Below are 15,907 nucleotides of genomic sequence, written 5' to 3' on the forward strand. Positions count from 1 at the left end.
CGGACCGTTGCATAGCCCGCATTACTGCGAATGCCGCACCAATCCGTCTGTCAACCTCCCGGTCCATTCTTCCCTCACTCATGAACAAGACCCGGAGATACTTGAACTCCTCCACTTGAGGCAGTACTGTGTTCCCAACCCGGAGAGAGCATTCCACCCTTTTCCGGCTGAGAACCATGGCCTCGGATTTAGATGTGCTGACTCTCATCCCTGCTGCTTCGCACTTGGCTGAGAACCGCTCCAGTGAGAGCTGGAGGTCACTGTCCGATGAAGCCAGCAGAAACACGTCATCCGCAAATAGCAGAGACGAGATTCTGAGGTCACCGAACAAGACCCCCTCCGCTCCCTGGCTGCACCTATAAATTCTGTCCATATAACTTATGAACAGAATCGGTGACAAAGGGCAGCCCTGGTTGAGTCCAACCTCAACAGGAAACGAGTCCGACTTATTACCGGCAATGCGGACCAAGCTCATGCTCCTCCTGTACAGGGACTGAAAGGCTCGTAAGAACGAGCCTTGTACCCCGTACTCTTGGAACACACCCCACAGGATGCTTCGAGGGACACGGTCCAATGCCTTCTCCAAATCCACAAAACACATGTGGACTGGTTGGGCAAACTCCCATGCCCCCTCCAGGATCCTGGCCAGGGTGTAGAGCTGGTCCAGTGTTCCACAGCCGGGACAGAATCCGCATTGTTCCTCTTGAATCCGAGATTCGACCATCGACCGAACTGTCTTCTCCAGCACCCCTAAATAGACCTTACCAGGGAGGCTGAGGAGTGTGATCCCCCTATAGTTGGAGCACATTCTCCGGTCACCCTTCTTAAAAAGGGGAACCACCACCCTGGTTTGCCAATCCAGAGGCACTGCCCCCGATGTCCATGCGATGTTGCAGAGACATGTCAACCAGGACAGCCCCACAACATCCAGAGCCTTGAGGAACCTCGTCCACCCCAGGGGCCCTTCCACCTCTGAGCTTTTTAACTACCTCAGCGACCTCAGCCCCTGTTATGGACGGGCCCCTCCCAAAGTCCTCCAGCTCTGCTTCCTCTTGAGAGAGGCTGGACTTTGTTCCACTCTGGAGTTGCTGTGGATGAGAGGCGTCGGGCAGGGGTGGGCTTGCTTATGGCCCCCTGGCTCGAGGCCTGTACGTTGGCGTTCTCCCTGTTGGACGAGAGGGTTGTTTCCCTACGCCTTCGAGTTGGGGGAAGGACTCTGACTGTAGTTTGTGCTTAAGCGCCGAACAGCAGTTCAGAGTACCCAGCCTTCTTGGAGTCCCTGGAAGAGTCGCTGTGAGGCGCAGCTCCTGGGGACTCTATCGTCCTGCTGGGAGATTTAAATGCTCACGTCGGCAACAACAGTGAAACCTGGAGAGGTGTGATTGGGAGGAACGGCCTCCCTGATCTAAACTCGAGTGGTGTTCAGTTGTTGGACTTCTGTGCTGGCCATGGATTGTCCATAATGAACACCATGTTTGAGCATAAGGGTGTCCATAAGTGCACTTGGTGCCAGGATGCCCAAGGTCGCAGCTCGATGATCGACTTTGTAATCGTGTCATCAGATCTGCGACCTTATGTCTTGGACACTCGGGTGAAGAGAGGGGCTGAGCTGTCACTGATCACCACCTGGTGGTAAGTTGGATCAGATGGCGGGAGAGGCTGCCAGACAGACTAGGCAGATCCAAACGAATAATGAGGGTCTACTGGGAACGTCTGGTGTAGGAACCGGTCAGAAAGATCTTTAACTGTCACCTCCGGCAGAACTTCAACCTCATTCCGAGGGAGGCGAAGGACATTGAGTCTGAATGGGCCATGTTCCGAGCCTCCATTGTCGAAGCAGCAGAACGGAGCTGTGACTGCAAGGTTGTCGGTGCCTCTCGTGGCGGCAATCCACGAACCCGGTGGTGGACACCTAAGGTTCGAAAGGCCGTCAAGCTGAAGAAAGAGTCCTATCGGGTCTGGTTGACCAGTGGGACTCCAGAGGCAGCTGATGGGTATCGGCGGGCCAAGCGTGTGGCGGCATCGGCTGTTGCAGAGGCAAAAACTCGGGCATGGGAGGAGTTTGGGGAAGCCATGGAAAATGACTTTCAGTCGGCACCGAGAAGGTTCTGGCAAACCGTCAGGCGCCTCAGGAGGAGAAAGCGGTGCTCCACCAACACTGTGTACAGTGGAGATGGGGCCCTGCTGACTTCAACTGCAGACGTTATTGACCGGTGGAAGGAATACTTCGAGGATCTTCTCAATCCCACCAGCATGTCTTCCAAATATGTAAACAGTGATCAGATATGCTAATATGCAACTGTCCTTTGGTATTTTTTTAATTTGTGACAAAGTAAATTGTTTTTAATCACAATTATCAAAGTTGAGTTTTACTGTGATAATGTGCACTAATAAATGTTAAACTAATATTGTGTATTTTTGTGGAATTTCTCTGCTCAAATCTTTTTGATTTGAGTTAAATTGTTCAATTGTTGCCCTTTGCACCTTATTATTTCTGATGGTGTCACAAATAGATGTACCGTATATACTCATGTATAAGTCGGGTCTTGAAACCCGAAAAATCAATCATAAAATCAGATCCCGACTTGTACGCCCGTTCAAAAATGCGACACTTTTTCTTAGACATGTCTAATTTTGTTGCAGCAGTGCAGTTACCAATTTGTTTTACCACTTGAACGACTTATAATTTAAAACCAGCTTCATATTTTCCTCTGATCGAACGCTCCATCATAGATAAGGGATGCTCTTAAGATATGAGGGTGTGAGATACAAAAAACACACAGCAGTGCAATTGTCGCTTCGGAATAGTTTGGGTATTAACGCGTGGTCACGTAGGCACAATACATAGAAAAAAAGGCAGTGTGCTCCATGGTTACTCTCTCAGGTGGCCGTTAGCATATCATAATCTCTTGGATCAATAGCATGAGTTTTCCGCATTCGACTTATATGACCAACATTATAAAATACCGGAAATTATATGGTAAAATCAAACCCCAACTTCTCCGTGGGAGAACTTAAATGTGAGTATATACGGTAGTTTAGGCTGATTGCACAAGTTGTGCTTCTGTTTTAAGTGTATCCTGTGATGGACTGGCACTCTACTAAATATTGGTGTAATTCATGCATCCAGTACAACCAGGATAGGCTTCCACCTCTTCATTAACATTTATTGGACTAAGAAGTCTAAGAAAATATATGGAAGTTCTTACATTTTTTTTCTGAAATGTATATTCTATCTGCAGCTAGATTCTGAAAGTCGAGCAAAAAAATGAATTATGCAGTATCTGGATTGGCTTTAAACATGATTGGGCCTATATAAACTTAATTGTAATGACTCCATTAGAGCATAAATTAAAATAACTGAAGTTACACCTGAAATGTGGTGTGTGAATATTTTGGGTGTGCCGTTCACTGATTAAAGAAAATTTCTTGAGGGTATCTTGTATAATCAAGCTTGTAGCTCTCACCTCAGTAGGCACTAATCTTTGCTTAAGCGCAACTTGTTAGAGTGTTCTGTCATGTGTTTCTCAGTTTACTGCTAATTTCCTCTTGTGTTCTTTGTAAATACAGCCATAACCTCTTCAAACAAACTTTACAGAAGGACTGTGTTATCTGGCTTCGCCAGGAAAATTTTCAAAGAAAATGGGCCTTAGTTATTATAGTGCTGTTGGTTAATTGAATGTATCAGAATTACTATGTAACTAACTCTGTACTTTTTTGTATAGATTATTAGCAGTGTTTTATTTATTTATTATTTATTTATTTCCACCAAGGAGTTAATATTAATGAGTTCACTGGGGCTTGAATATACTACATTCTTGTATAATTACACATGACTAAAACATTCCTGCCATTGATCAAGTTTTGCTTTTCCTACTGACTAGCCTTGGCTTTGGCTGATAGTCTCTGCAAAATACAATTTTAGAGGAAACTCTATTCGTTTGAATTTAAACAGGTAATCAGGAAAGATAATAAGAATGTTTGTGTTTATACTCTTCTTATTATTATTATGTGATTATGATTTTCATTTGTTTATGTTGTTCACTCAAGCATTACTTTTTGTGTTTTTCATCAGTTGTATGTGCCTCTACTTTTTTATTGTCTAGCTTAAAAAAAATTGTAACACTGAATCATATTGTACTGTAACTTATCACAAACAGAAATATTGTTTAGAGGCTGCACATTTAGGAGGTGCAGTGAATTGAACATTTTAATATTGTTGTTTCCTGTAGTCGTTGAAGTGATACAGAATTACAGCCAATACTTGGTTTGGAGACTTCTTAAACAAATGCTCGGGGGGCTTGTGCATCTACCAGCCCACTTCAAACTGTGGTCAAGATGGGAGTCTAATATGTAAACAATGAAGGGAAGAAGATTTTATGAAGGAATGAGGTTCAAAGATGAGAGAAGTAAGAATTATACAGAAGAGGTCCGTTATAGGAGATGGACGTCTGAAGCAGAGCTCCGCTAGCAGCGGCTTTATTTTCCCCACGTATTTCATATTATTTAGAGGTATCCTGTATTTAACCCGACCAAGGAACTTCCACTACAATATACAAGCATGAGTAACAAGAAGAAAAGTCAGAAAGAACCGGAAAAGAAACTTAAAGCTGCATCAAAGTCTGGACAGACATCCGGCCCGAGTGCAAGGTATGGCCTCTCAGAGACTGACCTGGAACAGGCAGACGAATGCGCAGATTTCCTAGGACCCCGCTCCATTGTATCGTCTCAAGTCGAGAGTGAAAACGGGAGCGAAGGTGCAAATGATACAGGTCGCGATGGATCGCCGATTTCTGAGGATCATTTGAGACTAGAAAAGGCCCTGCAGGATGTGCTCTCATCTACTCATCGCGAGCCCGCAGCACCTGCTGTAACAGGAGCTGCATTTCCACTCGCGGAGCACGAAATCCGAAGCGAACTGTCCGAACTGAAAGATATGATCGCTACACTGGCCATCACCATGGCTACGGCCATAAATGAGCTTAAGAAGGATAACAAGAATGATCTTAAGAAGGCTAACATTGAGCTTAAGAACGAGCTTAAGAAGGATAACATTGAGCTTAAAAAGGATAACAAAGACCGGGAAACGCGTCTATTTAAATGTTTAGACGTGACCTTTAAAAGCATGTTGGAGAAACTAGAGGAAAACATCGAAGAAAACAGATCCAATCTGAAAAAACTTGCTGATCAGATGAATGATGTTACAGATCAGCTGGAGGACATTAAGCAGGCATTCACGGCTCGAGGTGAAACAGCGGAACAATTGGCGTCTAACACCGATGAAAAAGCTACAGCTGTGAATTCCGAATGCAAAAAACTCGGAGACAGACTTGCGGCCCTGGAAGATGGGTGCAGAAGAAATAATATAAGAATTGAGGGTATACCTGAAAAACGAGAGAGCGCAAACCCAGTGAAATTTGCAGTAGAATTACTCTCTAAAATAATTGGAGATGATTTTAAACTTGACACTGAGATAGCAGCAGCTTATCGCATATACAGATCAAGCACCTTTAAACCTAGGTCTTTTATTGTCCGCTTCGAGCGATTACGATGTAAGCTTGATGTGATGGCACTTCTCAGACTCAAGCAAGAGATTATATTTGAAAATAATCTTATTCGTATTTTCCCCGACTTCTCACCATTAACAGCTGCAAAACGCGCAGCCTACTTTAACATTAAAAAGTTGCTACAGAAAGCCGATATCAAATACAGCCTCTTGTATCCCGCCAAACTGAAAGTGGAAGTTCAAGACCAATATTATGTATTTTCAAACAAGGAGGAAGCTGAAAAGGAACTAAAGAAGCTGTTTCCGACACTCTTTTTGAAAGTTAATAAGGAGCCATATTCTGTCATGGCATGGGAAGGACCTATCATCTGCTGTTGGATCCACTTTTAAAGTGACTGGTATTATAATTATACATCCTTTTCTTTACTTGGACACTATATGTTTAAGTCTTAATTACAGTTGTAGACGTGAGTGTGTGAAAGTGTGGAAGTAATTAAAGTAGGGTTTGATTTTTTTTTTTTTTTTAGTACCTTAAAGTAGACTGTTTAACATCATACCCTTGGTTTATTGCTATTTCTACTATTACATTAGGATTTAAAATCTGTGTTTATCTTAGACCACTTTTTAAAATCATTCCCAGGGTTCATTATTTTATTAATATCTTAAAATTGCTGAAGATTATTTTAAGCTTAAAGACTGTTAATGATTATATTTTTGGCAGATAGCATTTAGACTTCAGCTGCAATAGATATCTCTACTCTGTTTTAATTCTCAAACGCTGCTGCGGGGTGGGGTTGCTTTGTTTTGGACGTGCTCTGTTTCTTTGTATGTCAGAGGACTGGGACATTGCTTAGTGGGATCAAGCCTCATGTGGGGAGGCAAAACGGGGGGGTGGGGGGATAAAGGGGGAAGAGAAGGAGAGCAGGCTATATCTAATCTATTTTTCTAATCCTTATAACTATAAATATCAACGCAACAATGGGCTATATGGCAATAACTCATGGGGAAACTGCCTCACTACCAGTTAAGAATATAAAACGACATTAAAAACTCAGAATCAATGTCTCCATGATGGGACAGTTAACTTTGTGAGCTGGAATGTTAAAGGCCTGAATCACGAATTAAAGAGAAAGAAAGTATGCTCTCAACTAAGAGGCTTAAACACTAAAATAGTATTTTTACAGGAGACCCACTTACTAAGCAAGGATCAGTTCAGACTGCAAAAAGACTGGACTGGCCAAATGTTCCATTCTAGCTTTATAAAGAAAACTAGAGGTGTGGGAATTCTCATACACAGAACAGTTCCATTTGTAGCATCAGATGTAGTATCGGACCCCAAAGGGAGATATGTGATGGTCATGGGCAACTTATTTAACAGTAAAATGATTTTGATAAATGTTTATGCACCCAATGTCGATGATAAGGAATTCATGCAAAATCTATTTGCATCCATTCCCAATGTGAACACTCATAAAATTATAATGGCTGGGGACTTTAATTGTGTTTTAAATCCACTCTTAGATAGGACTCCTGTGACAGGGGGGACGACATCTAACACTGCAAAGACAATTACACAGTTTTTAACTGACCACAACTTATCAGACCCCTGGAGGTTTCTTAACCCAAACTCAAGAACATATTCGTTCTACTCACCAGTGCATCATAGCTACTCAAGAATTGATTATGTTTTTATAGATGATAATTTCCTGCCTATGATTAAATCGTGCAAATACGACACAATTGTTATCTCCGACCATGCCCCTCTAGTCTTGGAGCTAAAATCATTAAGCCCCTCACACTCGCCTCGTATTATTAGCAGACGAGAACTGGACAGAATTTATATCCAAACAAATCAGCTTCTTCCTAGAGACAAACACGCCCACAGAGGTTTCTGCAGGAACACTCTGGGAAACTCTAAAGGCCTTCTTAAGAGGACAGATTATTTCATATCTTTCCCACAGAAATAAATTAGAAACCAAGAAAGTGTTAGAGCTAAGAAGCGAAATTACTAGAATAGATGAAGAACAAGCCAGGCGTCCAAGTGAAGCTCTTCACAGGAAAAGGCAGGCCCTGCATACAGAACTCAACATCTTGACAACTAAAGAAATTGAACAACTTATTTATAAGTCAAGACATCATTACTATGAACACGGAGAAAAAGCTAATAAACTTTTAGCTCAACAAATTCACAAACAAGAAGTCCGCAATGCAATACCAGTAATCACCAACACAAATGGAGAAGAAATCATTGACCATAAAAATATAAGGCACACATTTAGAGATTATTATAAATCCTTATATTCTACTGAGTTCAAAGAAGACAACACACAATCTAATGCATTTCTGGATACATTACAGACACCACAAATAGATGCTTCAAGTGCTGAGAAACTGGATAAACCTCTGACGCTATCAGAATTACTAGATGCTATAAAATCACTTCAAAGCGGGAAATCCGCAGGCCCAGATGGTTACCCTGTAGAATTTTATAAGGAATTCTCCACTCAGCTAGCTCCCCTCTTATTGGCAACACTTAGAGAAGCTAGAGACAACCAAATACTACCTCAAACATTTTGTCAAGCATTAATCACCGTCTTTCCTAAACAAAATAAGGACTTGTTACAATGTGCATCATATAGACCAATTTCACTCCTGAATAATGATGTTAAGATACTCCCAAAAATTCTAGCTAGAAGGATGGAGAAAGTGCTGCCCTCGGTAATATCACAGGATCAAACTGGATTTATTAAAGGCCGACACTTATCTTCCAATCTCCAACGCCTGTTTAATGTAATATATTCACCAGCAAAATCTAACACCCCAGAGATATTACTATCATTAGCCCTAGAAAAAGCATTTGATATGACTGAATGGAACTACCTTTTCACTGCATTGGAGAAATTTGGGTTTGGCCCGAATATTTGTGCATGGATCAAACTACTGTATACCAATCCAGAAACTTCAGTTTGTATTAACAACATTTGTTCAGACTGCTTTAAGCTAGAACGTGGCACCAGACAAGGATGTCCCTTGTCACCACTGCTGTTTGCAATCGCCATTGAACCACTGGCGGTTCACTGTCGAAACTCTTATCAGATAAAGAGGATTATCAGAGAAGGACTGGAACAGAAAATTTCTCTATATCCAGATGATATGGTTTTATATACATATATCAGACCCAGAAAATACTGTGCCTGCAGTTTTAACAGCACTCACAGAATTTCAAAAGATATCTGGTCTCAGAATTAATCTGAATAAAAGTATACTCTTGCCAGTGAATTCACAAGCATATAATATTAGATTGGACACCCTTCCTTTTACCATAGCAGATCAGTTTAAATACCTAGGGGGAAATATCACAAGTAAACATAAAGCTCTTTATCAACAAAATTTTGCCGTCTGTATGGAAAAAATTAAGCAAGACTTGCATAGATGGTCAACCCTTCATCTCACTCTAGCCGGAAGAATTAACGCTGTTAAGATGAATATCCTTCCTAAACTTCTTTTTTTATTTCAAAACATTTCAGTATATATCAATAAATCATTTTTTAAGCAATTAGATTCAACAATAACCTCATTCATTTGGAACTCAAAACACCCACGTATTCGAAGAGTGACCCTACAAAGACCTCAGGCAGAAGGTGGCATGGCTTTACCTAATTTTCAGTTTTATTACTGGCAGCAAACATACAAGCCATAAAAACCTGGACACAAAAAAACAAACATACACAGGCTTGGTTCGCAATAGAAGTAAAATCCTGTAATACTTCTTTATATTCAGTGCTCTTCGCTCCAATAAATGCAAGTTATCGCAAATATACTAATAACCCAATTGTGCTTGACTCACTCAGAATATGGAACCAACTTAGAAAGCATTTTAAGATGGAAAATCTTTTATCCGTGGCACCTCTGCAAGAGAACCACCTCTTTCAACCCTCGCAAACATATCCAGTTTTTAATACCTGGATAAGATTTGAGATTAAAATGCTCAGAGATCTTTATATAGACAACATATTTGCATCTTTTGAACAATTACGTTCCAAATTCAACCTCCCAGCTACACATTTCTTTCACTATCTTCAAATTAGAAACTTTGTGAAACAGAAACTGCCTAATTTTCCCCACCTCGTACCCTCCACCATGCTGGAAAAAATACTGCTCAAATTCGAGGAATTAAACACCATTTCCGCATTATATGAAAATCTTGTTAGATTCCCTACCTTTCAAAGACCCAAAAGGACATTGGGAAAAAGATCTCTTAATCAATATATCAGAAAAGGGGTGGAAGGTAGCAATGCAGAGAATTCACTCGAGCTCCATATGTGCAAAGCATAAAATTATACAACTAAAAATTATATATCGAGCTCATCTGTCTCGCTTAAACCTGTCCAAAATGTTTCCAGGGCAAGATCCAACCTGCGAACGCTGCAAACAAGCTCCTACCTCATTGGGTCACATGTTTTGGTCCTGCACCAAAACTAACATCATTTTGGACCAAAATTTTTAAGTGCCTTTCAGACAGCCTTGTGGTCATAATCTCTCCTAACCCATTAACAGCTCTGTTTGGTGTTCTTCCAGACGGACTTGAAGTGGAGAAGGACAAGCAAACGGTGATTGCATTCACTACACTTGTGGCACGCAGACGTATTTTGTTAAATTGGAAGAATCCTAACTCTCCTCTGATAAATCAGTGGGAAACCAATGTTTTATATTATTTGAAATTGGAAAAAATCAAATTCTAAGTTAGAGGATCTGTACAGAATTTTTTCAAAACCTGGCAGGATCTAATCAATAATATTTTAGAATAAGAGAAATAATTATTACCGCTTTTATTTCCCTTCTCCATTTTTTTTATTTACCTATATATATTTCTTCCTTTCTTTTGTTTATTTTTGCCCTATTAAAAAGCTCTAAGCAATATTCTCCTTTGACTAAGCTCTCCTTCTCAAGGGTGGGGTTTGATTTGTCTTTAATTCTTTTTTGTTATGAATTAATCTATATTGTATGGAATTATTACAATAAAATTAATAAATAAATATATATAAAAAATACCATGATGTGCAGTATATGTCCAGTTTTCCATTCTTCTCCCTTTTGCTTGTGTGAGATGTACTAACTGAGCCATGCTAGCTAGCATTTATCTGATGCAGTCTCTAACTGTGTAGGACGCGAGCAAAGCACTTCTGTATTTCTCCCTCATACCCTGGCAACCCAGCTTGAGCTTCATTGCTAAACATGTCTTACCTGAGCTTCACTTAACCTTTGTCTTCATATTTCACAGCTCAATCCACATATCATCCCATATCCAGTGGTTAAAGTGAAACCATACAGGAGGTACTCCGTGTTGGTGATGTCTTGTTCCCCTTCGCAGTGGGTTTCAAATTTTATATGGCATTCTAGTTTTGCGGTCCCCCTTGGACATTGGAACATTCTTATTTTAGTATATGATGTCAAGGAGCAGGTGTGCTTGAGATCGGAGTGTGTTGACATTAATATATGACATTGAGGAGCTCTTCAAGCCCTGATCCCTTCTCTTTTTCCTGTGTAGAACACTTCACCTTCTTTACTCCTTAACCCCTACTGTTCATACCACTGTTCTGCAGAAAGCCTTCATTTTATATACAGTAACCCCTGTAACTCTGTTCAGTCACTTCTTAGAGCTAAGATGAGAAAAGGAATACGTGCGTTAGAATAGCACCCTTGCTACAACATTATTATTGACGAAAAACGAGGAATGCAGAAAAAAAAAACCATATGGCTAATTTTCTTTTTTCTATAACATCAGCATATTTCAGTCCAATCCGTCAAGGCATTTTTGAGATTTTGCAAGGTTTAGTTTTTCTATTTTGGGGGAGTTTACCCCAAAATAGGAGATATTTTGAAATGTCCTTTTTTAGTGGATACCTACTGACATCCTGCCAAATTTCAGCATTGTAACTAAATTTTTAGAGAGTGAGTCAGTGAGCGAGCAAGAGAGATTAGTATATAATACTGTATACTAGTAAGCTTTCTAACTGATCACTCAGTACCTTCAGATAAATTGTGTTTTAAGAATACACCACAAGAGGGCGACATTGCCTTTATTTTTATAACAATAAGAAGCTTTTTCACTTCATGTTTTCTGCTTTTATTTTTAAAAAGTTTGTTCTTTTCTGGTTTTTATTTGAAGTGACACTGACTTACTATTTGATGTTTAGAAAAAAAAATTCCACCTTTTAAGGCTGATTAAAATCAGCAGAGTTATGGCAGTCTCCACAAATCTAAACAAGCACAGTCAGTTAAAGAAAAGAAGTTATTTACTTAGAAGTTATTTCTTGCTAAAGGAATCAAGCAAACTTTTCATATAATTTTTGTTCCTGAATATTACCCCAAACTACTTGAGAAACTGACATGGAATTTTAAGTTATAGATTTTATTCTTGACCTGGATGGTGAAAAGTTCAAAACTTCACAGTCCTAATTAAACACTGTTTATGAATTTTATAGAGAGCATGATTCTTGTACTTAATATTTTTGGAAATATTTAAAAAATGTAGGTATAACTGTGATGTATATGTTAAAATTTTTAAACTTACATTATTGGTAAAAAAGTTTGGACACACCGAGAAATTTACATGTTGTTGATTGAAATTGATACCTTTTTTACCAAGATACCATTATACTCATTTAAAAACTGCTTAAGAGAATAAGGACATCAGAGTCTGTAGTTTTGAGGAACAGAAACCTTACAGGTCCTCAGTTGGCTTCTTCCTTAAATACACTCCAAACACCAGTGTCATCTGCAACAATGAAAATATAGCTCCAGGAGGCTAACCATAATATGCTTTTCCAGTCATCTTCCATCCAATATCTGTTTGATTTTGACAATTTGAACTTTTTCTTTTTGTTTGCCTGATTCAGGTGCCTCTTTTCCTTTGAAACTCTGCCTCTAAGACCAACATCCTAAAATTGTCTTTTCTCCATTGCAGGTGAATTTGAGCAGTCTTACTGATGGCAGATGTTTCTGACATAAACATTGTTTTGCCGTGCTTGGAACCACATTAAAATTGTTTTTCTCTGATAGTTATTTACTTTAAGCCAGTCTGATTTAAAGTTACCACCTGACCACATAAAGCCGGGACTGCTCTAAAATATCACTTAATTTTGAATGTTCTGTAAAACATGTCAGTGTGTCTTTTGTGTATTGTGGTAAGGATGACTCAGAGACATCATAGGTTTGGGGTAGCCACCCATATATTGTGTCCTGGCTGCAAGTGCTTTTGAAAATAATAAACAGATCTTAACAGATCGGAGTCCACAATTGAACTGAACTTGTTGACTTAAGATGGCAGCTTTAAAGGCCAGTGGAGGAAGTGGTGTCATCAGGGCTGGAACCGGAAATGATGTCATCTGGACAGGAAATTACATCATCTGTACCGTAAGTGACGTCATTGGCAGTGCCAAAACCAGAAGTGACGTCATCAATATGCGCTCTAACATCACCCCTCCCCCCGATCTGACTCTCTAAGTAACAGCACAAGTACAGACACAAATCAAGTGCATGTATGTACTGTATAATATTAACAAAAAGAGCAGCTTACTACTGAAAACGGCAAATATAGGAGTGAGTGGGGATCGACTTGTGCTGTTACTTAGAGAGCCAGATCAGGGGGAGGGGTGATGTTAGAGCACGTGAGCTTATTCAGTGCTGCAGGAACAAACGCACATGTTGATCTTTTTTTCTTTCAGTACATGTGCCTTCCCTGTTTATTTGTATATCTCTGCCTGTCTGTCTCTGTATTACGCAGTGCTCTGTCTGTCTGTCTGTGTGTTATGGATGTTGAAAAAATAAGTTATAAGGACAGTTGTTCATGTTAATTGCAGTCTCAATTGTTAAAAAAATATTTTAAAAGGAGCATCCCACATGAAAATATAACGATCTCATTAACTGACAGTGCATACCAATTTACAAATTTTATGTCCGTTTGAGGTTAAAAAGAAAAAAAGAAGTAACACTTTATCCCCAGCGGGGAATTGAACTCATGTTTGTGAGGCAGAGAAAAGCTACTTGCAGAGAAAAGCTACTTGCTCTGAGAGGCAAATCTTAGCGCGCTACGCCACGGAAACTGATGTATCATCTTTGAAGCATTTGTGAAAATGTTTATTTGATCTTTGGAACTCAGGCTTTACACATTCTATAGTTTATGCCTACATTTTGTAACATTTATTACTAAAATATGAAAAAGTTTCTGTTTTAACAATGTGTTTACACAGATTACTGTAGAAACGGTATACACATGGAATGCGTGTGTTCCAAATAACTATCTATTATTTCAACTCTAAAACTCCAGTTCACTCCCAGACAATCAATCAAGGCATGAGCTGGGAAAAGTGCGTTCAAGTTCTACGTAAGTCGGAGGGGGGATGGAATAGCCGGCTGCTGGCAGCTTGTCTTTTATCAGCACATTTAGAGGACAAAAGACGCTGGCAGAGAGGTGTGAATGGATTTAAGAAGTGATTTAAGGTGGGCCGGATCTACGAGTTTTTTTGTAGACTCTGGTAATTCTAGTGTTAAGAGACTTCTCAATGTATTTCCCTCTCTTCAAGCTCAACATTTTTAAATGAACCTGTAACTGGGGAATGTATGTACTTTTATGTATAGAGTTTCCATGACTGAATGTAAAGAGAGATTAAACTTATGTAAGTGACGAACATTTTGAATGAATATGTGAACCATTACACTTCTAAATACTGTACACAGGTAAGTAGGGTTTTCTAGGTAAATTCGTTTTCCTTACACAAGACATAACCGATTGAGATGGGTGTTCACAGTAAGATCTGCCTCCAAAAGTCCAGTTTTGGTGTTAGCCTGGTGCCAGGATTGGCTCACTGACATCATACAAAATGAATTATGCAGATTTATAAAATAAGTGTATTAATGCATGTAGTATAAGGTTATCATTTCTGTGTTCTTCAAAACAACAAAGAGCTTGGATAGTTTTTTTTTTTTTTAAGTAACTGGCTTCCATATCAGTGTTTTGCTTGTTGTCTAAGCATATTTCAGAAAGTACTGCATCTTTAGCAAAGCTATGTCCATTGTAAGCAATGCTTTCCTACTTGTTTCCTTTACTCTTTGTTTCATCGACTCATTTTTCTTTCTTTATTTTAGACATTGTATTCAGGTGAATGTCAGTTCTCAGCAATGTAACCCTGAGGGTCTGGTTTTAGAGTTAGTTAATGGGATCCTCTCCCTTGACTAGGAAACACTATGCCCTTAAGCAAATGTCTCCACCTGGGAAATAAATGCAGCTTTCAGTCAGACTTAAAGTGAATTTACTTGAAATCTGCAGTGTTAAGCCGATTTTTTTATTTTATACATTTCCTACTTTCAAGTTTACACACTTGCACACTCACACTCAAATTGGCTTTGCATGTACTTATTAGTGATCACTTAAAAGCTCTCTGAGGAAGAAAATGTTAAACTGAGAATGCAGTTGGTTTATAAACTATTATCTCAATAAATATTTTTTGCATTGTGTACAAGTAAATGTTTTAATGTTTCAAAAACAAGTGGCAAAGGGTAGGCGATATTATCAAGATTTTTTGTAATCTGGAAACAAAGCAAACATGGAAAAAGTATATAAGCAGTTTTTCTTTACACAATTTTGACTTCCGATAAACTAAAACACTTCAGATTTTAAAAATGTCACCAAATTACAAATCAGTCTTACTGAAACAGTTAATATTGTAAAAATTGATCCAAAAATCATACACGAAATATAACAAGGCTTTGTGGTTGATGTTACTGCAGAAAGGGAGCTAGCTTAGAAAGTAAAACTCGCAAAGTGTCAAAAAAGACCAGTTTGCATATGTTCATTTTATTATGCAATATATTTTTACATTTGCTTTTGAGAAGAGTAAGAGTGTGATTCAGTTCTTACTTTTTAGGCTGTCACCACTCCAAATGAACTAAAAAGAATTATCTTAAAAACCTTGTATGAAATAAGGTTTTGATCATTTTAAAGCAATGTATTCTGAAATTCATAAAATGTACATGCAATGTACAGTAAATGAAAATGGAGCCACAGTAGTAACAGGTGAGTGACATGAGATGAAAGCTTTAATTTGCAACAGCTCATTGAAAGCTTTGGACTGACCAGTTATGTTATATTGCACCATTTATCAAGAAAAATTATCAAAATGAAAATGTTTCAATAGTAAAGGCAGTATTTTTATTTAATCAGAAGCTGTCACTCACCGTTATTTGATCTTTTTTCTTTATTTAAAAAAAAGTTGACTATTCAAATGAATTTTGAATCCAGAGATATTATGAAATTCACAAAGAAAATTTTATTCTTATGGCAAATATGAATATGGTTTTAAAATATAAAGCACCATATCATTATCATATTTTCTATTCAGG

The 15,907-nt window shown here is 39.0% G+C and overlaps 1 protein-coding gene across 1 annotated transcript in view; it reads left to right on the plus strand.

The window, feature by feature from the left end:
• mast4 (microtubule associated serine/threonine kinase family member 4) overlaps window positions 1-15,907 on the plus strand; it is a 491,113-nt gene that overhangs the window by 121,031 nt on the left and 354,175 nt on the right. The gene's annotated exons all lie outside the window — the stretch shown is intronic.

This window comes from Erpetoichthys calabaricus, chromosome 7, assembly GCF_900747795.2.
Source record: "Erpetoichthys calabaricus chromosome 7, fErpCal1.3, whole genome shotgun sequence".
Lineage (NCBI taxonomy): Eukaryota > Metazoa > Chordata > Cladistia > Polypteriformes > Polypteridae > Erpetoichthys > Erpetoichthys calabaricus.